Below are 13,771 nucleotides of genomic sequence, written 5' to 3'. Positions count from 1 at the left end.
CTATATCATTCCATATATATCAAAGTCCAATAAACAAGAAAATTGACAACAAACAATAACCACAACCACATGTAACATATTCTTTATCTATATAAAGTCATGTCCTAAATCCTTCAATTGAAAGACAAGATAAGGCAAAGAAATTTCAATGAATGGATGGACAGACAAGATTTTTCTTATATTGCTTCCACTAGTCAAGTGGTGGTATGAATCAAATTAAGTAAATCAAAAGTAACATTTATGAAAATTGTTAATCAGAGTTTACAGTTTGCATTGCTTCCATGACATCTATCATTTGAATAGCAGATTCTAGGTCATCTTCCTCTGTTGGTCTTGGATGACGAAACTGAAATGAGAGTCTTGAAAAAAATGACGCAATTTGACTTGGCAACAGGTCCTGACAGGGAGAAAGCATTTTTTGTCCTGATTCATCCCTACACACTCTCATATTTCTAGCAACGTCAGCTGGATTGGCTTTTCTTCCAATACCTTCCCCTCCTGCAAAAATTCCTCTCAGGTAGTCTTTTGTCCTTTCGTCAAAGCGTGTGCTTTTCCTATCTTTTTTGAGTGCCCAACCCATTTCTGCTGATGAAGTGCCATGGTCCAATTGTATATTCTTGGATAAAACAGAATGTTCAACTATGTTTAAACAAGAATCTTTCCATTTAATTTTTTACATTGTCAAAAGAAGATTGCCTGTTTTTTTTCTATTCTGTGTTTGCAAACAAGTGAGATTCTAAATTCGAGAAAGATTGAAAAACTCTCGAACATCCAGGTTCTATGCAAGAAAATATCCTGTTAACACTTGTTGTTTCTTGCTTAGATGTTGTCTCGGGATTTTGTATTTCACCAATCTGTTCATTTAACTCAACTCTTTGCTTTATTGAAATCATACCATCTTTTTTTGATGGCAAAGTGAATGTTCTATGAACGATAAGTCTAAAAGATGATGGAGGTGATGGACAGGCTTTCTTTAATTCTTCTTCACTGTGGTTTTTTCCTTTTCCAATCTCAAAAGATTTCCATGATATAATTTGGTTATCCCTAAAAACCATAAAAGATATCTAGGTTACTTTACAAATTTTAAGTACAAGTAACATATTGCAGCTGAAGACAATAATTTGTGCATTCTAGTAAGCTCATTCTGTTGACAATCATGAATTAAAAATTGAAAACGTCATAACATGGGGCACATTACATCAATGTCAGTGCACCAGTATTGGTTTTAAAACAAAACAATTAACACTCACTATGCTGAATTGTTTGAACAAATGTCTAGATTTCTATATTTTGCAAACTTATGCAAATTATATGCAAATTAATTGCATCATGGTGCTGATGCTTATTGTTTTATATAAGTTAAACGTAGTTGATCACAGGGTGGGGTGTATGGGGTGATGAAGTGACGAGAGGGTGTATGAGCATGCATGGGAAAATGGGTCTGTTGCCTGAAAATGGTAATTTTTGGTCATTTTCATCGGATGTGGCGCTCACCAGGGGTAAGGCAGTGTCCAAAGTGCAATTTTTCAAAAGCTTGTTCCCTCTGATGATAATTTAAGCCAAACATTGTTCATTACAGTCGTAAGTGGAAGGTCAGGGGGCCCCAGAAGAGTCATTCATGAGAAGATTTGAATATTTTTTGCAATTTTTGGCTTCAGATTGACTCTTAGTATATGGGGTTGACATCGTTGGAGAGGTGAAAGACATCATTATTCTGTAGAAATCAAGTGAAATGAAGCACAATGGATCCATTCTGCTGTTGTTAGAGGCCGCAAATTGATCACTACCCCTAAAAAAATCACAATTTGTTGTGGCCTTCTTAACTCATGACCTCTTGTTCTGCTCTCAAGCCCCTATTTTTGCTACAAAAAAAATGTATAATATAGCTCATTTTAAAGCACATTTACTCTGCTTGCATATGAAATCAAAAGTTGATTTCAAAAGCTAAAAATAAACTTGCCAGAACCCAAAAATCAGAAAGACAGCCCATGACCATATATATATATACGGTTCCAGCATGGTAAGGCTTAAGATTTCCATTGGTGACAACTAATTTTAATGTCTTAGGTGTGACTTGGTTTGGGAACGATAACTACACTAAAACCACATATCTGTAGATGGTAAGTGGGGCTACGTAAATGCACAGAAACAAATACAGGACAACAGTACTAAATAATTCCATAAAATCCATACCTCAGTTCTATGTTTGAGATTTTTGTAATTCCTTTCTATGTGCTCTTTGGTCTATTATATTTTTCATCACTTATATCAACGTGGGCAATCTGGCATCCTGCTACTCCCCCAAGTGAATCTAAGGCTGTCTTCATCTCACTGGTCGTCTTCACATCATTTCCAGCTGACACAAACTGCCGGATTTTGCTCCTCATATGGGCAACCTTTGCGTCACAATATGACTTCCCATTCTGTGATTCGCTAAAATCGTACCTTCTGATATAAAGACCTGACAGTAATGTACATATCTTTGATGCTAGATAGAAGTTGAAAGATAAAAAAACATGTAACAATTTTGACCACAATACAAACAAATCAGTGTGAATGCATGACATACTGAGAAATTCTGAATTCATTTGCAAAAAGTTGAAATACAATCCCTGACACCAACCATACATTAAATTGTTTTATCTTTAAATGTTTCCAAAAAATATTTAGTGTGCTTTAAGGTAAAAATCCGAAGTTTATTTTTTGAAACTACAAAAGCAATTTTGGCACATTTTTAGTATTTTTATATTTCATCAGTTTGTCAGCCATTGCAAGAATATAAACTTTGATGTTCAGTTTTAAAAGTTTGAGAAAAATTGTCCTCCAAAATTATTAATTTCAAGAATCACTCCTCGATCCACTTTCAATAAGAATCTCAAATTGAGGTTTTCCTTAAATCCTTCCACAACTCAAATTTCAGCCAATAAAATCACTTGAAATTGAAGATTTGAGGAAAGACTGAAGATGTATCATTTTTTTTATGAAACCCGGTCATAGAAGCCTTCTAAGTTATATTTCTAATAATTATTCTTATGAAACTTGCTTATTTATACTATCTTATTTCATTACAAGATTTACCTGTTCTTTCTAAAATACAGTGAAGTGATGACCAAAGACTGGCACAGTGATAGCAACCTGCATTGTCACTCCTTATAATTGCTGTCGTCAAATGCGGTAGTTGGTCCTTTAAGGCAAAGTATGCTCAAGAATGGAAGCAACAGCAAACCACTCTTGTCGAACAAAATCAAAAACGTGTACATAAGTCCTATGCTGTAAATATAAAATACAATACTCCTTAATCCACATTATATTATACCTTTTTTTTTATTTTTTATAAGTATATACTACCTTATAAATATATATTTTCTATTAACTAATAGTATTCGAAATGATGTATAAATAATATATCTAAATTATTTCAAATTGTTTTTTTTACATTTAAACTAGAATGGTAAAATTAAAAACATTTTTTTTTACAAAGCCCCTTTCAACGGGAGATAATTGGCTGTAAAATCCTTTCTAAGGGGAGATAATGGGTAGGAAAATTTTCTAAAGAATTGTAAAGCGAAATTTAGTTGTTTTTTTTCTAATTGTGTAAGAAAAAAGATTTACATGACCCCAAATTTTTGTTTTGAAGTATGAAAGAATGTCAGTTAAGAGCTCTTTATATAAAGTTAAAAGAAATTTTGGATTAACTTTATAAACTTGTAACAATGGTACCTTAAGATTCAGTTCATTGTCTTTGAATACGCATACACAAACATGCCAGTTTAGACCCTTTTGGCCAAACCATTCTGACTGTTTCTCCCTGAATGATAATGGCAAAAACTTCATGGCCCAATCCATTAATATCAATACCTCATTGGGCTTCATCTTATCAAGAAGTGAAGTGCGTCCACGGTCTTGGTTATAACATCTAATTACATGTTGTCTCCAAGACATGATGTGTGACTCGGATAGCTCTATGTCTCTGAGGAGTTCATTTTGTAACTCTTCTGGAAAATCTGTCCACAAAAAAGGAAAAAAGATAGTATAGATACAATATTCTTTCTTTTTCTCAAACACTATTAAAACCAAACAAAGCAATAAAAAGACCATCACAATGATTTACAAAAGAAGACAATTATATTTTCACTTTTGGTCTATTCATAATTTCACAATACCAGTAATATGCTTATTTAACCTTGGAATAATATGCAAATTATGTGATTAATTTATTAAATTTCAATTGAAACTTACCTTCTTTTTACAGTTTTAGATAAAAAAGCAAAACAAAATAAGTTGCACTAGACATGATCATATCAATACCTTGCAATTCTGTGAGGATTTTCTTTAGCTTCATCATGGAAACAGGGAAAAGTTCACATCGATCACACTTCATGTCATGGACATGTAAACATGCTACTCGCAAATTACTATCCAGGGGATCGGACAGGGCATTCAAGTGTCTTCAAGTGTCAAGTGGAGCTTAAAGTCAGTCTTTATATACAACTTGCATACTTGAGCATCATCTTAAATCTTTTTGAGGCTGTCAATCACATTCAAACTACAAAATACATCAAAAAGCATTTATAACTAGCTTTACTTTGCGAAAGTGAAGACACAACACTAGTTCTTGATACACTTAATCATAGGAATTTGCAATTCATTATGAACTACAGCAGCACAAAATTTATTATTCAGAAAAAAGTGTAAAAATAGAAATCCATCCTTACTCAGTAATATATGTCTTTATTTGACTAATAACTCTATCAATGGTATCAAAGGCTGCAGCACCATCAGCTGAGATGTTATCATGTCCTGTAAGACTGGTTCTTTTAGATGCAGGACACACATGCAATATTTGGAACAAAGATGACTCTGACAGAGGTTCAAAATTTGACTCTTTACAAAAGGCTTTATACATGTGAATCAGATTGGCATGGCATATCGTTCTGACAACCTCTGGTATTTCAATTCTCTCACCACTATCAAGTTTCATCTCCTTTGTGCCATAAGAGCTAACCTGTGAACAATATGTATATAGTGTGGGATATAAGTTACTTCCAAAATATATGAGCTAACATAACTGACATTTTCTGCCTTCTTAATAGCTTTAAAAGTGGAGTACAAGTACAGCTGAAATTTGTTGAATTGTTAAATAGTACACTGTTTATATAAGTGCATTAAAATTTGTTGGTAACCAAATTTTTATTAGTAAATAAAAATGATTTTAAAAAAGGTAACCTGTTGCTGGAATTAAACATGGTCATACCAATATTTAAGCAAATGAATGTGACAATGAAAAAACTGACTTTCAGTTGTCATATTATACATTATCTATAGTTTACTGGATGAAATAGAGGGTTACAAAGAAAATCAAGTGCATAGGCCAATTTTTCCTGATCCATCCTTTCTCTGCACCGCTTTACTGGCTTTGGAACTTGAGCACCTACAAAGCACAAAAAAAACTTTAAGAATATGAACTACATGTACCACACTATGACATAATTGTAGGATGAAGGTGAAACCTTTTAACGCTCCTTTAGAAACAATAAGTAGAAAACAACTTTGATCATTCTTGTCAGCTCTGATTTGATATATTATACTTATAACCTTCAAATATGGTAAAGGTTGTAATAATATATGTCCTAAAGTATTATACTAATTGTCATGGTCTGATATGTCTATGGACCAAAATGTCGGCATTCATAAGGAATTATTGGTTGTTATGGTCCGAAATGTCTTTGGGTCGAATTATCAGGCATTGGTAAACGTTATTTTTCTTATAATTTGCGAAACGTCTTGAAAGATTTTTTTAAAATCAATTTAGTTTCGCTTCACTCTGTTTCGATTTGTATCATTTAATTATGGAAAAGCTATATGTTCAAAGGGACATAACTCACATTCTCACATTTTGAGAATAAAAATTCCTATTAATATGCACAACTACACATGGAGTCAGAGTTACATACCAATTTTAATGAGATTCGGTTGAATAGTTCTAGAGGAGTTGTAAATATAAATGTGACTGATGGATAAAATAAAAAAAAACAATATGTTTCCTTACCATAAAGAGGGTAGGTGCATGGATTAATTAAGAATAAAGTAACTGGGATGAATTTCTAACACAAATTCAATAATGGAATAAGCAAACTGTAGACTTTTTTTCTGTCAAGAGTGCACTAATTTACCTTCTCCGTATATAGAAGCATGCAGGCGTGCCTGATCAATGCTGTAGGTTGACAAACAGGGCATCATTTCCATTAGCTGTTTTTTGGTGTGGTCTTTAGCCAACATTGACAGCAATTGCTTTTTCACAAGTCAATCATTTGTGTTGTTGTAAAGTTTTACAATAGTATACTTTAGGTTAGACAAAGGTGGGTCTGTTTCACTTTGTTCTCCTTGAATGAAATCCAGCAGTTCTGTACTTTGACCTGGAGCCAGACTTTCAAGTAAAGCAGTAACAGCACTTTGTGCCTTGCGTTTCAGAGCCCTCCTAGACGATTGCTTCAAGTTGTTTATATCATTTCGAATCTGATATTTCAAAGGGCTTTTCTTTCCATTTGACAACAATGACAAGGCTGTGTTAATATTTTCCAAAGGAGCTTCTTTGCTGTCCTCTGTGCTCCAGTTAGACACTTGTGATGACTACAAAAACCATTTTTTTTGTCCGTTGAAGTAAAGGTTTTAAAATAAAAAAAAATACAGCTTGGCATTTAGCATATGATAGCACCAAAATCAATATCGGAAGATATAGTAGAAAAGTCTAAAATTCTGAAAATTCCCCTTTTTCCGATCTTGTAGTAATGTCAATAAAAAAAAGTCTAAGCGCCTATATTGATCAGATATGTTAGGTATATCATTATCTTAATTATGGATGCCTGAAATATGAGATCTACAATGTCAATATGCTGTGAATGAGAATTCTGTTTGATACTAAGACCAGTTTTCTAGGGGTAGGGGTAATATTTTTATCATTTTTTGAAAATTCTTTCTTAAAAAGATTAATTTTTCGTGGTTTATTTATGTGGGAAATTAAATTATCTATCGAATGATGCCAAATTTGAGACGGTTTAGTGGAGCAATAACTTGTAAAGTCGAATTTATGTGACTTTTGACCGAAAAATCGAAAATCCAATTTTTCGCTTTGTTTGATAAATTCTGACCACGAAAAAATCGCCAAAAATCATCAAAAGAACCCTAGAAGTATAAATTGTGATAATGCTAAACAGAAAATACCAAATAAGCCATTTTTTACTTAAGCATAAATATTCTAGGGGTTTTGACATTGAAAAATATGTCAATTTAAGCGTTTTTCGGCGGGGTAGGGGTACATTTTTTTCATTTTACCGCAAAAACCCAAGTGTTACCGCAATTTTCTTGGTACCACTGTAAGGCTGAGACATTGGGCTATACAATGATGTCTTAATTTGTTTAGTTGTTTAGTTTGTCCACACATGCTATCACAGGAAGGCTATGACGCTCAAACAATTGAGGCACAAAAATCTAGGCTTTTTTACCCAGTGGGGTAAAAATATAGGCTTATACTGAAAAAGAATCAGAGAATATTCTTTGGCGACAAATTGATTCGGTAATAGGAGGTATTAAGGTACCCAAAAATTACCATGAAGTTGATGAGTGGGGGTGCACGGTGGACCCTCCCAGCCCATGGACTCCTAGTTTAAACTGTTTTTTTTTTCATACAAAGATTTTAATGATTTGATGATTTTTTTTAAATGCATCTGTGAATAAAACAGTGAACAAATTGATACGACATATTCTATATCACAACCTTTGGTTGTAGAGAAGGGGAATCTTTTAGAGGCCCCAACATTTGTGGACTCACTCATAAAAAGCATTCCAGTGAGAATAGCTAATCTTGAGGAACATCCAATTAAATTGAAGAAGAACTATGTTCTTGGCCGGTTTTGGAGATCTATACTCAAAACATTCATTTCAAAAAATATCATTGGTGCATCATGATTATAGATGTTGTTATCTGCAAAATATCGTTACATTAAATACAATCTTGTAGGAGATTTGACAGGGTTTTAGAACGATCCGTACATGGAGTATATCAATAACATATTGTTTTTGTTGCAATTGAGTCCCAGTTCATATCAGCCGTAATTATCATATTATCATTCATTTGAAGAACAGTTTCGATCACATGAGAAAGGCGTGCCCAATATCCGCTGTCTGACCAGTCTGGCCTATAATTTCACCAAAGGAGAAAACAATGCACCAAATCGTTTCATCTAAGTTTGTTTATCGATAAACTTGTACAGCATGACCAAGTAAATCATCCCATAGTTATTTCTATTTTTTTCGTATGTTGTAAAATTCTGTAACTAATATCTATATATTTCATTGTGAGTAAAGCACAGGTTTTTTTCATAATGTTGTTGGTATAAATTATTTATTACATAGATAGGAGTGATTTATGGAATGTTCCTTGTGTTACAGAATGTACTTCCGAATATAAATTCGACAATTCATATTTGGAAATAAATTTGATAATTTGCTCGCACTTTCTCCCAAGAAACGCCGTAACAAGAATAAGTAATATTGAAAATAGTGAAATCGATATAATAACTAGAATAATGAATTGGTCACCGTGCATAACCAAAATATAGTTACTTGTCCATGAACGCTTGAATATTAAAATCGTACGCGGAACATATTCCGCACACTCGCTAAATCTAGCCGTTCTTCGGCATACGTGGTCTTATATTTGTTATTCACTCTTTCCAATTTATTATCTTTTTAATAACTTGTTTAAAAATAAGGGTACAAGCAAAGTGAAAAGTGACCACAATAATCACAAATTTACTCAACAGTAATAAAAATAAAAGCATGTATTATAACGGATAAGATATCCCACGAAAAAGGTTCAATCCTCGTGAATTAATTCTACTCTTTGACCTGAAAAGTGTCGTGCTATGACAACATTGCTTTTGCGAAGATTAATTACTCCTCTCATGCTTCCATTTGCCATGTGGGTGGCCATATACTCATGTAAACTCTGCGTTATTTTTGTCAGTTGAAGATGTATTAAATATCCGCAACAAGAAATGAACATGTAAAATAATACTGGCCATCGCACGGCCGAATAAACAAGTGGGTTGGTTGTATACTTTGCCATTATTCAAAATAGTGCGGTCGAAAATTACTATTTGTATGCCCGAACACATTTACTACTAGACAAAATAAAGATTGACATGACAATCCACAGTCGGTTTTTGACTGATACAAACATAAAATGTCTCAATCAACGCATTATATGTCTATGAGAAATAAATTTTGTCCACCACAACGGTAAAAAAATGTTGCATCAGTCATTTTTTTGTCATTCTAAAAAAATAAGTGTTTATGTAGACATTTTTTGGCTAAGTCAATACTTTTATGTTGAGTTAGTAAAACAATGTTTACGTCAACACTTTTTGTGTGGTGGTAGACAAAACGTTGTGTTAGATATTTTGTGTCCTACTCAACACTATAGTTGCTTTACTGTTTTAAGACAACGTATTTTAATGTTGAGTTAGACAAATTGTGTTTTAATGAACATTTTAAGTATTGATTTGGTCAAAATATTACTAAGTAAAACAAAATAAGCGTTTAAGTAGGCACTTTTTGTTTTCCTCAGTTGTATTTTGACAGTGCATGATCACTACAGTCATTATTTCAGCGAGCAGTGGTTGTCCTCGAGGTTACTTTGCGTTGAATCCGACTTGATTGCTTGCATCAGTTACTACGAGAAAAGAAAAGAAACAGTTATGACAAAACATACATATTTGTTAAACAATTCTGTACAGAGGCTATGTGGTCCTATGAATGATTAAATTAAACCAATAAACCAAGGTTGTTTTTTTAAATGCATCTATGTATAAAACTTTGTTTTAGAAGTTTAAAGGAAACTGTATTTAATGTTTGATTATGCCTTTTTAAGCAAGTTTCACTCTTTTAGTAATTACACTGTGACTAAAAATCAGATATACACACATAAATCAATGACGAACAAGGTAAATAGATAAATAAATAAAATCACAAATAACCACAGGAAAGTATAAACAAAATGTGATGAGATATTCGATGAATAATGCACGATTTATTGTGACCCACAAAAATAGCCTTGTTATGGTAAAAAAGTAAACCATTTCAATTTTGTTGTTTTTCTCAGATGTACAACCACTCATACTTGTATACTAAAAGCAGAGGAAAATGCTTTCTTGGGAAGATACCCTGTAAAAAGATTTTTGTTCAGCCTGGTGCACACCTTCTAGTCCTAGTCTAGATAATTGAGTCCATCCTCCGATATATTTGCTGTGCACAAACGACAAAAAACGGTGATCACTGGGAGCGTTGGACAATCTGTCAATGTCAGCTTGGATCTTGACATTAGATGATGATGATGATGATGATGATGATGATGAACTTTATTCTTATAAACGACATAGTACATAGTTAAAGAGAAACATATATATATAATGTATAACAATTATATGCATGCGTGAAAAAATATAATACTTAATGAATTTAGAAGATTAACCCGGAGGACTTCCTTTTATATTTATCAACTTTAAAAATCTGCTTAATTTTTCTAAAACTATAATATTTGTTGTGTTGAACAGATTATCAAACTTAAAATATTAGGATCTTTCCAACAATACTCAGGAAGTATTTTTTTCTATCTTAAATAAATATTTGCAAGATAGAACACCTGCGCTTACAGATACGTGTGAAATCAGGCCATCTGCTCAAATACGACTCAAGTGACTATTTCGTCTCAAATCAAGCATAAAACTGTCATTTGAACAAAACATTCATATCACTGTCCAATAACATTAACAGATTCGATTAGAATAGATTGGTACCAATTTGAATATCACAAATTATTGCCGTGTTGTTTTAAGATATAAATTCATTTTTAAAAGTGAATATGCCTACCATGATTTAGACACGAACTTTTCCTAAAACATACTGTTCCAAATGAGCAAAATAATGTTAGCATAAATATCATGGCATTAAGAAATGCAGCTTACACTTCAGTATTAACATATCTTAGCTTGCTCTTTAAATAACGCAAATAACATTATTTATAAAGTATGTGTAGGAAGACGGAATGTGTTGCAATATTGCGTGTGTGACTAAAAGAGTTAGGAAACAAGCAACTACAAACTGTGTTCTTGATGTGTAAGTTATGAACAATAAGAGTAACAATCCGCGAGTTCATGATGACGACCATAAAACTTCTTTAGTGATGATTTCAATCTTGTAGCAACATAACCCTGTTCCAGAAGATACAAAAAGTTTCCGTAGTTACGGCAAGCTCTGGCATAACGTATGAGTTGTGATATGAAAACTCCATACGCAGGTGCTGAAAGGATGTTGCCACAGATGAAAGGGAAGTTGATAATTCTGAAAGTTTGGTAACAGTTTTCCTTTATGAGACTGACTTCACAGTGTCTGTAGCATCCTCTATCTCAAGTTCTTTGAGGTAGATTCGATGTATCCAATCCCCGCAAATAGGATTGTTTAAAGAAAATAAGTCAACTATATAGCGGAAACTGAAATTAAAAGATCTAGCTGCTAAACGATGTTCTTTCGGATCAGATCAGCCAGCCTCATAAGAGTGATGGGTTAGGTCAGCAAGTAAAGGAGCACAAATTGTTCCCGTTGGAATGCCGATCGTTTGTTGAATAACGCGTCCACAACACTGGACAAATATGTTAACGATAAAAAAATTCCACCAATTTGAAAACTTAATATGTATATTTGGAAGAATCTCTACCAAGATCTATATATTTGTATCTATATTTTTTTGAAAAACGACGATGTATAATGTTTTTAAGTCGGGATTTTAACTGAGTATGGGGAAAAGAAGTATACAGTGTGGAAAAATAATAGGTTTTAATGTTATTATATTCTGAAAATAGTCTTGAACTGGTGGTCTCCAGAAGATCTTTCGAATTTTTCAGGATCCACATTGAATTAATACCACTACGAGAGTAACAAGTGTTGTGGTAAGACAGGAGACCCCTGACAGCTGTTATTATAGAAGTTAAAAGTTTTGAAAGAGGTTTGGTGGTACATTTTGCAAATCAGCTATGTAACGTTTTATGTATGGATTCTTGTGAAGTTTAGGAATCCAGTACATGGACGGTAAATCACAATCATCGTCTTCGGTAGAGAGACCAAAAGAGGATAGCACATATTTATAGTTTTCCATAATCTCTTCTTTGGAGTGTGGTAGCAGTATAGGTCTTATCACTTCTATTATTTTCCACGTCTATCTCTGATAATAAACATTGGATATAGAACGTTTTGCAGACAAAAACAAGGTTGTCCTGGGATTTGTCTGCTGGTACGATAACATATTTGTCATGTATAGTAGACAATGTTTTTGCTACATCGCCGTCTTTGAAAACTGATGTATCATTGCCACTCATTGACCTACTTATCTCTTCCATTTGTTTCAAAATTAAAGACCTCACTGTCTAAAACCACTCTGACAGAGAATCAATGTCTTCTTGTTCTCGTTTTATCCATTTTCTACCGTAGTCCTCCACGGCATCCATACGAAATTTAAAGTTAGAATTCCAATTTATGGAGCGTGGGGGTCTAGGACATAAGCCCCCCACCCCCGGACAACCCCCCCCTCCGGATAAAAGTCCCCTAGGACAATTTGTTTGTTTTGTTTGTTGGGGTTTAACGCCCGAGCAGCAATATTTCAGCTATATTCAGGCAATGACCATGAAGTGGTTGATGGAATGAAAAATGGGATGGGACACAAGGATAATGGGATCGAGAAATTTTGATTGCCACTGGAAATAGGGAGAGGTGGGTAGGGTCGGGCAATTTAGCCTCCTGTGGCGGAGCCCTATAGTTCCTACTCCGGGAGAATTCCACAGTAGGGTTTTTTAAGGTGCGAGGAACGTGGCATCTCTCCCAACACGGTCCACCACTATGGTTTGCGGGCAGGTTTTCCGTATTATAGCCTGACAACTCCAGCATGTAACACGCCAGGGGTACCCCATTCCACCACCTGGGGCACACATCCCAGTTGCTCTGTAGGCAGAGCGCCCTAGCTAGGGTTGTGAGCACTATTTAGTCGCCTTTTACGACAAGCTTAGCGCTGCTGTAGGCCTGTTCTTTTGACACCCGGACCTGCACGGGTCCCCCTAGGACAAAAGCCCTCCAGACAATAGCCCCCATCTTACAATAAGCTTAATGTTAATGAAATTTTTTTTATTTGTGTTTGTCTTAATTGTGTATTTTTTAAAATTTTTTTCAGCGTATTTAGGAAGTTTTTGTTTGTATTAAAATGGTTCAATTTCTTTGCATGTTTTTTTTTCCCATTTTTGTTTGTTTGTTTGTTTTGTTCGTGTATTTTTCTTCAATTCTATTAGTAAATGTATGTTAAGGTTTTTTTTAAGGGTTTACTCATTTTATATTTAATGTTGTATTTTTAACACCAGAATCATTTGAAATTTCATAAATGAAATAAGGTAAGCTGCCAGTAATACAATTTTTTAAAAAGAAAACAAAATGATAGATATATTTACTTTATAAAGAGTGTATATTTCACAACTGTTATCATTGTATTGATAAAATATTGTCTTAAAAAGAAACAATTTATAAATTAAATTTCAAATTTACCCTTTCAGTACTAATAGAAATATTATTCATAATAGATAAAATAATTTCTCATGGGGGGGGGGAGCTTTTGTCCGGCGGGCTTTTGTCCTGATCCCGGAGCGTGCTTCACGGTACTTGGGATCTTATGAAA

General features: G+C 33.7%; 1 pseudogene across 1 annotated transcript; it reads right to left on the bottom strand.

Annotated features, from left to right (window-relative positions):
- Positions 1 to 36: 36 nt before the first annotated feature.
- On the bottom strand, positions 37 to 7,388 carry LOC148627375 (uncharacterized; annotated as a pseudogene). The gene is made up of 9 exons (XR_015919379.1): positions 7,353 to 7,388; positions 6,174 to 6,630; positions 5,331 to 5,431; positions 4,716 to 5,005; positions 4,309 to 4,546; positions 3,721 to 4,004; positions 3,079 to 3,270; positions 2,194 to 2,461; positions 37 to 1,044 (listed from the first exon to the last, which is right to left on the bottom strand). The product of XR_015919379.1 is annotated as an uncharacterized LOC148627375 (transcript).
- Positions 7,389 to 13,771: the final 6,383 nt, after the last annotated feature.

Source organism: Perna viridis, chromosome 1, assembly GCF_037379345.1.
Source record: "Perna viridis isolate PV_CMFRI_1.1 ecotype Kerala chromosome 1, ASM3737934v1, whole genome shotgun sequence".
Taxonomy (NCBI): Eukaryota; Metazoa; Mollusca; class Bivalvia; order Mytilida; family Mytilidae; genus Perna; species Perna viridis.
This window is presented reverse-complemented; position numbering and strand designations above follow the sequence as displayed.